We start from the raw sequence: 12771 nt of genomic DNA on the forward strand, positions 1-12771 counted from the left end.
TCCGTCGGGCCCGCGCCTCTACCCCTGCCGCGGGGCACCGCCACCGCCGCTGGTGAGGAGGGGAGGAGCGAAGGCTGGATGGCGACGGCCGCCGTTCGTGCCGGCGGCTGCCTCCTACCGGAACGGCCCCTTTAAGGGGCGGTGCTGAGTGCCGGGAACCCACGTCAGTTTCGGCCCTGAAACTCCGGATCAATGAGAGACGCGGGGCGGGGCGCAGGTCCTGGCCAGGCCTGGCCCGGCCCCTGCCGCCTTTCGGTTTCTCTCTTCCAGGAAGGAAAACAGCGGCGGGGAGCAGGGCCGCGCCGCAGCCCCCGCCCCTGCCGCTGCCCCGCGCCGCCGCTCCCCCGCTCCCGCTTCTCTCCTCCCCTCGCCCCCCCGCCTCCGCTCCCCGTGCCGCGCGCGCGTACCGGCTCGCAGACGGGGCAGGGAGCGCGCGCGGTCACACGCGCAGAGCCACAGGCGCGTGCTGGGGGGGGGGAGGCGGGAGCGATTGCGCGGAGCAGCGGCGCTGAGGAGAGGACTCCGGTGGCGGGGCGCCTCTCCCCCCACCTCCCGGGCAGCTCTGCGGGCCGCGCCGTGCCCGCCGCCGAGCAATGGTGGCGGCAGTAACTTCCCCTTGAGAGGGACGGGCCGCGTTGAGCCACCGGGCCGGGAAACGAGCGGAAAGTGGGGAAAGCCCGAGAACTTCCCGTCCGCCCGCGCCCGCCCGCCCCGCCGGGCTTCGCCGTTTCCCTCCTGAGAGATGTCTGAGGCTCCTGCTCAGTGCTTTATCAAGGTAAAGCCCCGGTCCTCTGTCCCTTCTGTTCCTCTGTCCCTCCCTGTGTCTGGCCGTCCTCTATCAGCGCGGGACGCGCCCGCCGGCGCCTCAGGGCGGTGGGCGCTGTGTTCAGCCCAGGGTTATTTGGATGAAAAGAACTGATGAGTCCTCTTATGGTTTGGTTTTTTTTTTTTTTTCGGATTCTCTCTCTCTTTTTTTTTTTTTTTTTTTTTTTACCCGCGTGAAGGGCGGCCGTGGGCTGTGGTGGGGGTCAGGGTCCCCCTCCATGTCTGTGGGTCGAGCAGCAGCCCCTAGCCGTGGCAATCTGGAACGCGGAGCTCCCCGCGCTGGAGGGCGGCCCGGGGGAGGCGGACACGGGAACTCAGCTCCCGTCGGTTGTCAGCGCCTTGTATCTGCCCTGGGGGAACACAGCACAGCAGAACCGCCTCGTTCGTGATTTCACGGTGTGGCTCTTCACGGCGGGAGCCGGCGACGCGATGAGCGCTTTAAATGGAGCCCCGGAGCCCGGCCCGGCCTGGCCTGGGCTGCCGCAGGGCTGGCTGCTCGTCGTTCTCCGACAGTAACTTAGCAGAAAGTTTCCTGCCATCAGGGAGATGCAGCCGCTGCTGCTCCCACCAACACTGGGTTGTCGGGCTTGCGTTTTAATTGTTTTTTTCTTTTTAAAAATCACGTTATTAGTACATTTTATCCCTGCACTTAACTGGCATCACTAGCCGGTGAGCAGGGGGGGCAGTCGGGGCTGTGCAGCTTGGCCCCGCTCTGCCAGAGTTCTGGGAATGTGTTTCTTTATGGTTTGTCCTGTTGAAGAATGGGTTGCCCCGTGAAGTTTCTCCTAAGTGGAAGTGGTATGAAGCTGAGACAATGGGAACCAAACTGAGTTTCCTTTTTTGTCCAGACCCTTCCTCTCGAGGAAATTCCCGATGGAAACAGTTCTTTCCTCTCTCCTTCCCTCAACCCTTAGTTTTGTTTCAGTCATGCATTTTCTTCAGGAGTCGTTTTGCCTTGTTGCCAGCCAGAAATCTCCTGTCTGCTTGCAACTTAGAATGCTTTAGCGGTTTTCTCTCCCTGCCTGGAAGGAAAAAGTGACTTCCAGACTCTAAGGGGAAGAGTCTGGAATAAACAATTATTCAGCTTAACAGCACAACACTTTTTTGCCTGCTTGTCATACATGCGTGCATTTATAGTGGGCATCTTGCATCCTATATGGTGTGAGCACGATTTGAAAGCTTCTGTGTGTATTTTCTTTTCCTGAGTTAAATGTGTTCAGACCTGTGTTCCATGAAGTCTTGTGACTTAGAGAGTCAGGTTTGACTTTTCATGGACAAATCATGCGTGTGTTACAGTATGGCAACATACTAATGCAGGCCAAATGTGTACAATTAACTAAGCAGATCTGTGGATGTAAAATGAATTATGACTACTGCATTTTCTAGTAAACTCTGGAAACCCTGTGGAAAGGTAGGTTGTGTCCTCTGGACAGGAGAACACAGATGAATGTCACAAAGTAGTGTCATGTGGGTTGTCTTTCCTTATTTTCAAGGTGTCGTTTTGAAAACAGGAGGTTTACTTCTGCTCTTACTGAAGTCAGCAACAGCACTAGTGTTGATTTCAGGATCCTTAAAACTTCCCTACCCTCAGTAAGATGTATTACAGAATCATACTGTAAGGGATGAGCTCCATAGCAGGAGAGATGCAATCAAACTTCTGTTTGAACCTTGAAATTATGAAAACGCAACTTTCCCGTGCATTTAGACAGAAATTGGGAAACTGAATTTATTTTTTTTTAATAAATTGATTCTAAACATCATGGTCTGAAATTGCTTTTATTTTTTAATGTGTAGTTTGTGTACATGCTTGCTGCCCCTTGCACTTACCTTTGTCTGAGGACAGGCGCTACTGTTACTGGTTTATCTGGTGATGAATAGTTTAAAATACAGAAAGTATGTCTTTTCAGACAGAAAAAGACAGAGTTTTAAATAATAGCATTTATTCACCAGTAAAACCGTCCTGGCTTTCTCTTCAGCTTTTCTAACAACCAGCCAGGCAAAGGGGGTTGTCATCAGCAGCTGGATTCAACAGGAGTCGTTTAAAATGGTTGTGTGGTCATACAAGTAGGATTGCTTATTTCTTCCCCCTACCAGGCTGGCTTGCAGCATGGAGCATGAGGTCAGGGCAGAGGAGCAAGCTTCCCACCCTGCTCCAACTTCACTGTTCTGAAAAGCAGACAAATGTTGGGCTGCAAAAGTGTCTCTGAGTTTCATTAGGAGCCTGTGAACTGGAAGTGGTGGTGCTAGTAGATGTATTTTGTGTTTTTCTTTCCTTTCCTCCCCCAACACAGGGCAAGGGTGCATGCAGTAAATGCCACAGCAGCTGAGGTGATAAACCATGGAAGGCTTCAGTAGGAGGAAGTGAAGGCTAGAGCTTTGTTTATGTCCCAACTCCTCAGTGCACTGTACCCCTTATCTCATCTTGTTAGAGATCTGTAATAAGGTTTAGGAAAACCTGGGAGGAAGTGAAGTTTTGACATATATTTAACAACTGGTAATTAATATAAACTTGCAATAATATCTCAGTTCATGTCAAGTACTTATCAGTAGGTATGTGTGATTGTGTATTGATGCGTGATTGCTTTGTGGCAAGTATGTGTGCTTACTCACATTAATTCTTTCTCCAAGAGAGGAGAAATACAACACCTAATATCCTGATCTTGCCAACACTTGGGTGTGTGCTTGCTGGGCTGATGGCAAGGAAGTTAAGTGGCTTTAAAACTAAGGAGAGAAGTCATTGCTAGGGTCCACAAATCAGCGTTCACTACAACTTAGAGCATCAGTGTACTCTGTATGAAGTGATAGGCCTTGCGCTTGTGGCAGACTCCAGCCTGAGATGGCCTGAGGGCTTTGACTTTGAGATGAGTTAGGAAGGGATACATGGTGCGGTTTTCTCATGTGGACATGTTGAGATGTCTATGCTGGTAGTGAACTTGTTCTTCTGATCCTGGGCCATAGTAGTTAGCTGATATTGTCATCATTAATTGTGCCATGATGTTGGCACTTCCTTCTAACACTATTGGCAAGTGATGCTTAGAGCTTCACCTCTCCTCCCTCATATGGGAGAACTGAGACACAGGGAGGGTATAAACATCTTGTCAAAGGCTCACGTGAGAGCAAAAGCACAAAGGGAAACAGGACTGAAGGTATGGACACAGATGATGTTTTCATGATTAAGTTCCATGTGGTGATGAGTTCTGTTTAAAAACTCACCTGGAAGTTTCCGATTGTGAGGATCTCTCTCTTTTAATACCTGGAGAATTACCACCATGGTGTCATATGGAGGCTTAAAATTCAACAAGCCAAGTAGAAAGATCCCACAGGGCACAGTTCAATTTGTTTTTCAAGTATTTATGGACCTGGCACTTTCAGTTGCTTAGTTTGATTTACCATGCGACGCTACAAACAATTGCACTGCACAAATGTGGAGTTGTGGTGGGACTAAAACTGGGAATGTGGAAGGGGATCAGCTGCTTCAGATCTCCTAGATCAGTGCTTCTCCAAACCCAGGCTCCCTTGCCTGTGCCTGGCTGATGTTTGAGCAGAGCACTCCCTGTGAGTTAAGTTTCACAGCTGACTCCAGTGGAGATTTTATGCAGCTTTCTCTTGCAGCCAGCTCTATAGACTGGCCCTTGTGATTGCATGGACATGGCCGAAGTCAACCCAGTATCCTGTGGCTTGAGGACTTGTCTCACTGGTGCTCATTTTGGATTCAAGGATGTACTTTGTAATCATTTAAAAAAAAGGAAGGAAGGAAGGAGTGAAAAAGACTGAATATGTAAGATGAAGGGCAAAGAATCAGCTGTTTGAGCTTTCAATCTTAACTGGCTTCCTCTGATTTACTTGACTTCTAAGTAGTGCTTTATGTCTCCTAATGCTTCATTGATGCAGTATTTGCAAAGAGCTGTCTCCCACTGAAGTCTTTCTCTGCTGAGTGACTGTTCAGCACTGCATATCCAGAATCCTGGTGCCCTTAACCAAGGCTGAGAATCTGTTAAAGTGGGGTATGTTCCTTAATATTTATTAGCAAACTCGTGTCCTAGGAGGAGGATCCTTCCGTTAGTGTCAATGACAAAACTCTCATTAAGTTCAGTGCCTTTAGGATTGAATGGGAGAAGGCCAGTGTTTAGAAGTACCTATTATTTAACACCTGATTAATCACTTAACTCCTTGGCATCAGCTAAATTTAATCTCTCTGAAGCAAAATTTTACTAACAGTGCCCCAATTAAGCACTGGTCATTACTATTCACTGTGTCATTACCAGATAAGTCAGTTTCCTGGGAGGTAACCCATTAAAACGGCAGCACCAATCTGAAATGCCCCAATTAAGCAGAGGATACTTTAAGGATAATTTACATGCATATTGCACCTTACATCTCCAAGTGCCTTTTGGAGGGAGGTGGCTGATAGAAATGATAATAAGCAGGAGAGGAAGTCCTCTGCAGGTACACAGAAATAAGCTTGGTGCTTTTCAGAAGAGTTATCTGGGTCCTTGAGTGTTTTCCTTCTGAAATCTTCTGACAGAAGCTTTCCTCAATACTGTGTGAAAAAAGACCTAAAGCAACCTGTATTTTTGGCCAGTAGTGTGGTTCTGACCTATAATCCAAACTTTTGGTGGATTTGAGGGGATTTATGCATGCCTTTGTTTTGAGAGTTGTGGTTCAGTGCCTTCAGATGGGCATCCCGAGAGAGACAGCAACTCCAAAGCCAGTGTTTCTGAAAATGTTTGCTTTGGCCTTTGCTTTTCCAGTCTGTGAAACAGGCTTAAAATGATAATGAACTTGCCTCTGCAGGGCAGTAGTGAGGCTTAGTATTTGTAATGCAGCATGTGCTTATTACAGAAACCAGTGACGGAGTGATCTGATTTGTTCCTGGCTTTTTAGTTCATGCAGTGTTTGAGGGCAGGGGGTGCAGCTGTTGTTGACCTTTTGGCTTTTTTGGTAGAGGTTCCTTACCTTTGCTAAGCAGTTGGAGAGAGCAAGGTATTGTGGCTTCACTGTGACACAATCATCTGTGGGCAGGGTAGTCTGCTCACACTGGATGTGGCTTTGGGAAAGCTGGGTGCGTGGTTCATGTATAGCTGTTCTGCCACAATCCTGCTCCTGGCCCAGGGCAGGAGCGTGTGGGAGGGATGGCAGCCAGATGTGGCTGCCAGAGGAATCCCCATTGCCTTCCACTGACCACCATCCTTGTCAGGGCTCCCTGCAGCTGAGCACAGAGCAGGCTGCTACTCAGTTGTACAAGGTGTCATTTTTCCTTGAGGGTAGGAGGGCATTCCTCTGTTAGATCAGGTATGCCTTCATCATCTGACAAGGGAGGACCCACTGGCAAGGCTAGTGGCTGGTGGTCAGCTGCTAGTGTTGTCACAACAAATAATTTTTTATGTCTCAATGTGTGTTTTGAGGGGAGGAGGCCACCCAGGGCAGCCCATGGGTGGGATGTTCCTCTAGGCCAGACCAAGCCCAGGTGTGTGCTCAGGGTCAGTCTGAGCAAAGAGACCAGACAGGTCACCAAAACTCCTGTGCCTTTAACAGCAAAGTTGTGGCAACTGATTGCTGCTGTTGTGGGTTATTTTTCAGGTCTACAACCCAAGCGAAATTTAGACCATATTGGTTCTGGTGTTGCTGACTTGTCTTCAGGCAGTATTTTGTTGAGAGCACAGAGGATAGCTACTTTCTTTATCCTCTTCTTTAGTAACATATGGAACTCAAGGCAAGATTCTGTGATTATACTGATTTTTTTTTTCCTCTCCAAAAATGCCACTGCTGGCAGGAGAATAAATGCAGAAAACTCCAGCTGAAGTTTCCCTTCTTTATGGAATGTCTGGAGCAGCAGTAAATAAAAGATTTTGAAAGGAGTTAAGGTTTTCACTGATAGATGGTATTGTATCCTCTTCTGTAATACCACAGAGCTCCAAAGTGAACTGGGTACAGCAGTTAAGGAAAGCTATAAAGGATTCTTCATCTAGATGATTTTCCAAAGGTTATTCCACATCCAGTTTCTTTGCTTCAGTGTTGTTTTTGTACAGTTAGCAAACACTGTCCTGATTAAGACAATCTGGAGAGAAAATGGGTCTGAAAGAGAGAGAGATTCTTATTGCTGGTTTTTGATGGCTCCTTTGCACGCAGAAATACACAGCACTGTAAATCATTTTAAAGATGTCTAATGCCAAGAACAGCATTGGGTGTGATTGCAAGAGTTAAGTGTCAGTACAACTCCACAAAAAGACTTTGGATGTGACAACCAGACTTTACATGTTAAACTGTTAACAGATGGGCAATATTAAATCCAGAGTTTGGATGTTTAACTTTAAAATACAATTAAATGTGGTTATAAATAGGAGCAATGACTGATTTTCTTGGTGTTAGGGGATTTTTTTTTTTTGCTTTGTTTTGGCGTTGTTGTTTGTTTGTTTTGTAAGGTTTTTGTTTGCTTTGTGGTGGGTTTTTTTGTGTTTTGTTTTAATTTTCTAGCTAGCTCAGGTATGGTCTTATCAATCTTAGAAATTGTTTTGAAACAATTGAGAGTTTCATCTGGAGGAAATCAGCTTCTATCCAGTAAGGAGCATCCTTTAAACTGATGGAATGCAGCAAAGAGAGATCTTTGTATAGTTTGAGTTTCAACAGAGTATAGCTGAAATAATTTTTCCATTTTGTGTTCAGTGTGATCCTCTGACACATCTATGAACAGAAACTAGGAATGTTTTCTAAATGTTATGGAATTCTGTGGAAATCCAGGAGCTTGGAGTTCTACCAGATAAATGAAATAGATAAAAATGCCAGAGATAGTAGTACTAGAATTGGGAGGCAGATTTAACCACTTATAGGGCTATTGCAAGGCATTCAGTATTGGCAAACCACATTTTCCTTCTCCTTACCCATTTTTTCTTAAAAGGTCTTCATGTAAAAATGGTTTCTGTCATTGATGGACCACTGTGAAGGTCTGATGACGTGCTTGGAGGTCAACTGAAACCAACCCAGCATTACAGCTCCCTCCTGCTTTCTAGGAACTCCTTTGAGGTCTGTGTTGGAATTCTTCCCTATGACACAAGTAACCCTTTTTTCTACCTGTGGATTAGGTCTGGCAATTGTTTCACCATGTTGCCTCTTGAACAGCAAGTTCTCATCTCCTTGCCTGCCCTGTGCTTTAAAACATGGGCAAAGCAAAGCCTTCTTAGACCTGTCCAGGAGTTGAGATTACAGATGGAAGAGTGCAAGGAACTGAAGGCGCTGTTGGTGAAGGTGGTGTTCTCAGACATCATTGAAGGCTACCAGAAATATCATTCCCTGGCAGATGGATCCTCCTTGCCACATCTGTCAGAAGCTGCTTGGCTATTTCCAGCAGGCACCACTTTGTGAGACTGGCTGTAACTTGAAGCCTGCAGAGAGGTGGGGGTGGTGCTGATGGGCCATTGTTATCTGTGCCACTGCTTTTCTGCTCTGATCTCAGCAGCCTCACCCCATCTGCAGAGAATCAGCTCCCTCCAGTTTAAAGCAGCACTATGCTGGGTCAGGCAGCCTGGTGTAGGCACATGTAGGTGCCAGGTTCCCAACTGGGGCTGTGCTGTGAGGGCGGAGTGATGGACCCACCATCTGCCTGGAGGTGAGGAAATGAAGGGCTGAACTGTTTTCACAGAGAGCTGAGGATGCCATTCATTCCTGATAAGTCCCAGGGTGCCAGGAAGAGCATCAAGCTGCAGTAACAGGAGTGCTGATGGGTGTAAAAGATACTTCTCAGCTGGCAGTCTGAGTGGTTGTGTCACTGTAAAATGGCTTGAGCAAATGGGCTCTATGGAAGAGGGCTTGGGAAGGCTCTGGGAAGTGGCTTCCAGGGGAAGAAGGTTATGGGCTGTAAAATGTTTTGTGACATGTGGCCTGAGATGTGTATCTCACACTGCACAGTAAACAGTGGGCTCAGACACACTGCAGATAGTGTCTTAGCAAGCTACCTCACACCAGCTGAGTCATCAGAGCCATCCATGTGCTGCCTTTTTTGCTTCCCAAGTGGGACAAATGACAACTTCTTTGGAATCTCAGAGTAAGAACAGAGTGAATTAATAGCATGTGCACAGCCAATTAGTACAACCAGCTGAACCATGTTGATGGGCAGTGGAACTCACTGCTGCAGGATGCTGTGGAGGCTAAAGATGTAAAGAGGGAAGATATTAAACCTAGCATCCGGTGTGGTGGAGCAGCACCCCTGTAATTACACAGGAGAAAGATTACTTTTTCTGTCTCTTAAGCCTTTCCTGAAACAGAGACTTCTTATCTTTTGAGAATGTGATCCAGGCAAAATAAATTTGCACTGATGTATAGGCATCCAGATGCTTCAGTGTAAAATCTTGCACCCTGGAAGGCTCATCTGAAGTGCTTGTTAGTCTCCTCCAAATTGTTTCCTAGGTCTCAGCCCCAGCAGCCTTGATTTTGAGAACACTAGTTAATTGTAAGTGGGAAGAGAGCAAAGGAAGTATTTGTGTCTGTGGCTCAGGTTACTGAAGTCTGGATTGCTAGGACCAGCAAGAGATGGGCTTTGTTGCCTTAATTACCCAGATTCAAACGAGAGAGGGAAAATCCTCCAGAGAACACATGGAAGAGGAATTGCAGATCAGCATTTGAAAAGGGCAAGTTTTCTGGTTATGGAGAAGAGAGGTTGTTTGCTCCTAGGAGCCAAATGTGAGTTGACCTATGCTTTTCCAAAGGTCTCCCAGTTCCCATTATCACCCATGTGAAATGTGTTCCCCAAGCATTAACTCTTTTTCACAGATGTGACAAATGATGTTCCAACCAGAGCTTGCAGCCATGGCCACAAGAGTTGCTGCCTTCACTGCCTGGCCAAATGCTGCAAGCAGTCACAGAACTGGCTCACTTGCTAAGAAATGCTGTCACTGGTGCATCACACTTTGATTTGGATCACTTTGTTCCTTCTCTTTTTTATTTTCTTTTCTTTATTTTTTCTTTTTTTTTTTTCCTTTTCCCTCTTCTTTTTTCCTTATTTTTTCTTCCTTCCCCCCCTTCTTTTTCTTCTACCCCCCTCCTTTTCTCTCCCCTTATTTTTCTTTTTTCCTTCTTTCTTTTTTTTTAATTTTAGCAGAAGAATCGATACACAAAATCAGTTCCAATATTATTTTGCGAGTATTCTTTCACTATTTAAGTGATCAGATAGCCTCATACAGGCTTAGTTAGGTTTTTATTTTGGAAAATAACAAATTACTTCGTTTCCTAGATAATTGATTTTTATTTTACTTTTTTTTATCCTTACATTTTCCATGCTCTTTGTGATAGACTGCAGTTGGCTTTGCAAGTGCAGCCTCTTCCATCAAAACCCTGAGCATTAAAAGCAGTTCTAAAATCAAAAGTTTTGCTAACTGTACAGGAAAATGAAGAATCTAGTGTTTTTGGAGGTAATACTACTTAATAATGAGAAGCATTTTTATTAAGGAAATGAACTGTTTTGTTGTTTGGTTTTTTGTTTTTCATTGCACTGATTGTTTCTTGTCATGCTGAATCCAGTATTAGATTTTGCTCCCTCATCTCTGATTTTCATTTGTTGACTGGAGGAAGAAAACAAGCTTCCAGTTTCTGTAACTCTAAAGCATTTTCCTACTTTGGGGAAACTGGTCATGGGAATGAGCTAAGTGACTAAACTGAAAGAGGAAAATATTCTCTCTTTATCTGTTGCCAAAAGCTGGCTTCAGTCTTTGGCAGACTTAGGCTTGTTCAGGACTTACGTGCTTTGGCACAAAGTTTTACACTTGGGATTTACCTTTAGTATTATTTTTTGCTGTAACAGTTATGATTTGATCTCAATATACTTTTTTGTAATTGACATTCCCCCCTCCAATCTTGAAATATTAGAAGTGACTTAGAAAACCTTCACATATATAGGCATAATGCCTTGGTGGATCTTGAATGCAGTACTTGTCAGAACCTCCTTCTGTCCTCTGCATGTTATCCTCTATACTCAGTTTGCGTTTCATAGAATCATAGAATGGTCTAGGCTGAAAGGGACCTCCAAAGCTCATGTAGTCCAACCCCCTCTGCAGTCAGCAGGGACATCCTCCATTAAATCAGGTTGCCCAAAGCCCTGTCAAGCCTCATGTTGAATATCATCAGGGATGGAGCCTCAACTACTTCCCTGGGCAACCTGTTGCAGTGTTCCACTACCCACTAGAACTTGTTCCATTAGAACTTATTCCTAACATCCTTTAATGCTTTAGTGGTGAGACCTATGTTCTTCAGCTGTGGAGGGCTGAAATAATGGAAAATCAGCTGACTTGAGGGTTATTTCTCTAGTGTAGCTTGAAGGTTTGGCTTTGCAAATGAGGGGAAGCAGTTGTGGATGCAGAAAAAGCTTCCTGGTTTCCAATGAAACCAAAACCCTTACAGTGTTAGTGGTCCTGGTAAGAAAAAGCTCTGAAAAAAACAGGTTTTCACTTGTCCTGTAACAGAGTTGTCTGTATGCTTTCTAAGTTATTTGGAAGTCTCCCTTCACTCAATGTTTTATGTTTGTTGTCACAGCCAGTTTCCTGTGAGGGAGGGAACTGCTATTGCCCCACTTTATGGATGGGGAGTGGAGTAGCTTCATGTAGCCTCTCTGTACCTATAACTGCAGCAAAATACTGCTGAGCTCTCCAGCTCTAGTCTTCTTGGTCCTTTTGCCTTCTGCCTGCCTGGTACTCCCTCTCACTGTTTCCTTGGCAGATGATGTTGTACTTAGGCTGGCCTGTCCAATCACTCATGCTTGCCCTTCTCACCCTAGCAGGGTGAGAACGGCAAGCATGAGTGATTGGACAGGCCAGCACCCTCACTCTAGCAGGGTGAGAACCTCACAGCCCTACTTTGTGTCCCAAGCATGTGAAGAGTTAAGTGGCCTTGTTGAAATGGTGACATATAATGGTGAACTTAAATACTGATGAAAGAGAGGGCTACTTTCCTTCAGTCTGGACTTTCCTAATTCCCTGTTTTCTATCCGTGGCCCACAGAGCACACTGTCATATGCAAAGTACTCATTCAACTGTATGGGCTGTGGCTTCCTTTTTCTTGAAAAGAGGAAAACTCTCTCCCCTGAACAACAACTGAAGTTCTATAGCTTCCTTAGTTAAAAAAATAAATGTAGGTAGACCCAGGTTGGTACAGCAGTGAAGACAGTGTGAAAGCTGTGGATAGAAGACATTGAGATAGCTCCTTTGATGGTTTTCATACAGAGGAAGCTGAGCAGCTGGCCTGGAGTAGGGCTTGGAGCATGTTTAAATGTAAGCATTGCAGTGAGTATATGCGCATTTCAATTGTCATTCAAAGGAAAAAACCCAACAGATAACAGAAACCAACAAACTTGGATAATTAATTAAGGGAATTAATTAGTAGAGCTTGTTAGAATGACAACTTCTGGGGATAGAGGAAGTTTTATTTTTGGGGGGTTGCTTTCCATACAATACATGAGAGGCAGAGAGCCTGAACAGTTTTGAGTGGTCAGCACAATTTTTCTTGCCCACTATTCAGATGATTTGCTCCAAAAATAAATGGCTTGGTTAGTATTTATGCTTCTGGAAAGAAAATGTTTACATATACTTAACATTCTTTGTTCACAATTTGGCCCTTTGTTTTTTCTGAGGAACAAACTATTGTAGTTTAGAAAGCTCCACCACATGCTGGTGGTGATAAGAGCTGAGGTGAGCAGTCCTGCACTTCAGGGTGGGAGCTTCTGTCTTGATTTCCACCAGAGCTCCCTGAGTGTACCTCTCTCAGCCCAGCCAGGCACACAACTTGGAAGATAATCAGCACTGATGCAAGATGTGAGCTTTGATATAGGGTGGCTCTCCATGCCTATGTAGATAGGGAACTGTTTGAACCAAACAGAGATCTGGTATCTAGGTTTCTATATATCTGCTCTAAGCTGTGGGATGGGAGCTTAGTGGAGGAAGAAAAACAGGAGCCAGGGAAATAGAA

General features: G+C 45.5%; 1 protein-coding gene across 1 annotated transcript in view; it reads left to right on the plus strand.

The window, feature by feature from the left end:
• Positions 1-752: 752 nt before the first annotated feature.
• ETV6 (ETS variant transcription factor 6) overlaps positions 753-12771 on the plus strand; it is a 146387-nt gene continuing 134368 nt past the window's right edge. Inside the window, exon 1 of the mRNA XM_054399537.1 lies at positions 753-775. The gene's annotated coding sequence lies outside the window, so the exon portion shown is untranslated. The remainder of the gene's footprint in view (positions 776-12771) is intronic.

The sequence above is a fragment of the Indicator indicator genome, chromosome 3, assembly GCF_027791375.1.
Source record: "Indicator indicator isolate 239-I01 chromosome 3, UM_Iind_1.1, whole genome shotgun sequence".
NCBI lineage: Eukaryota > Metazoa > Chordata > Aves > Piciformes > Indicatoridae > Indicator > Indicator indicator.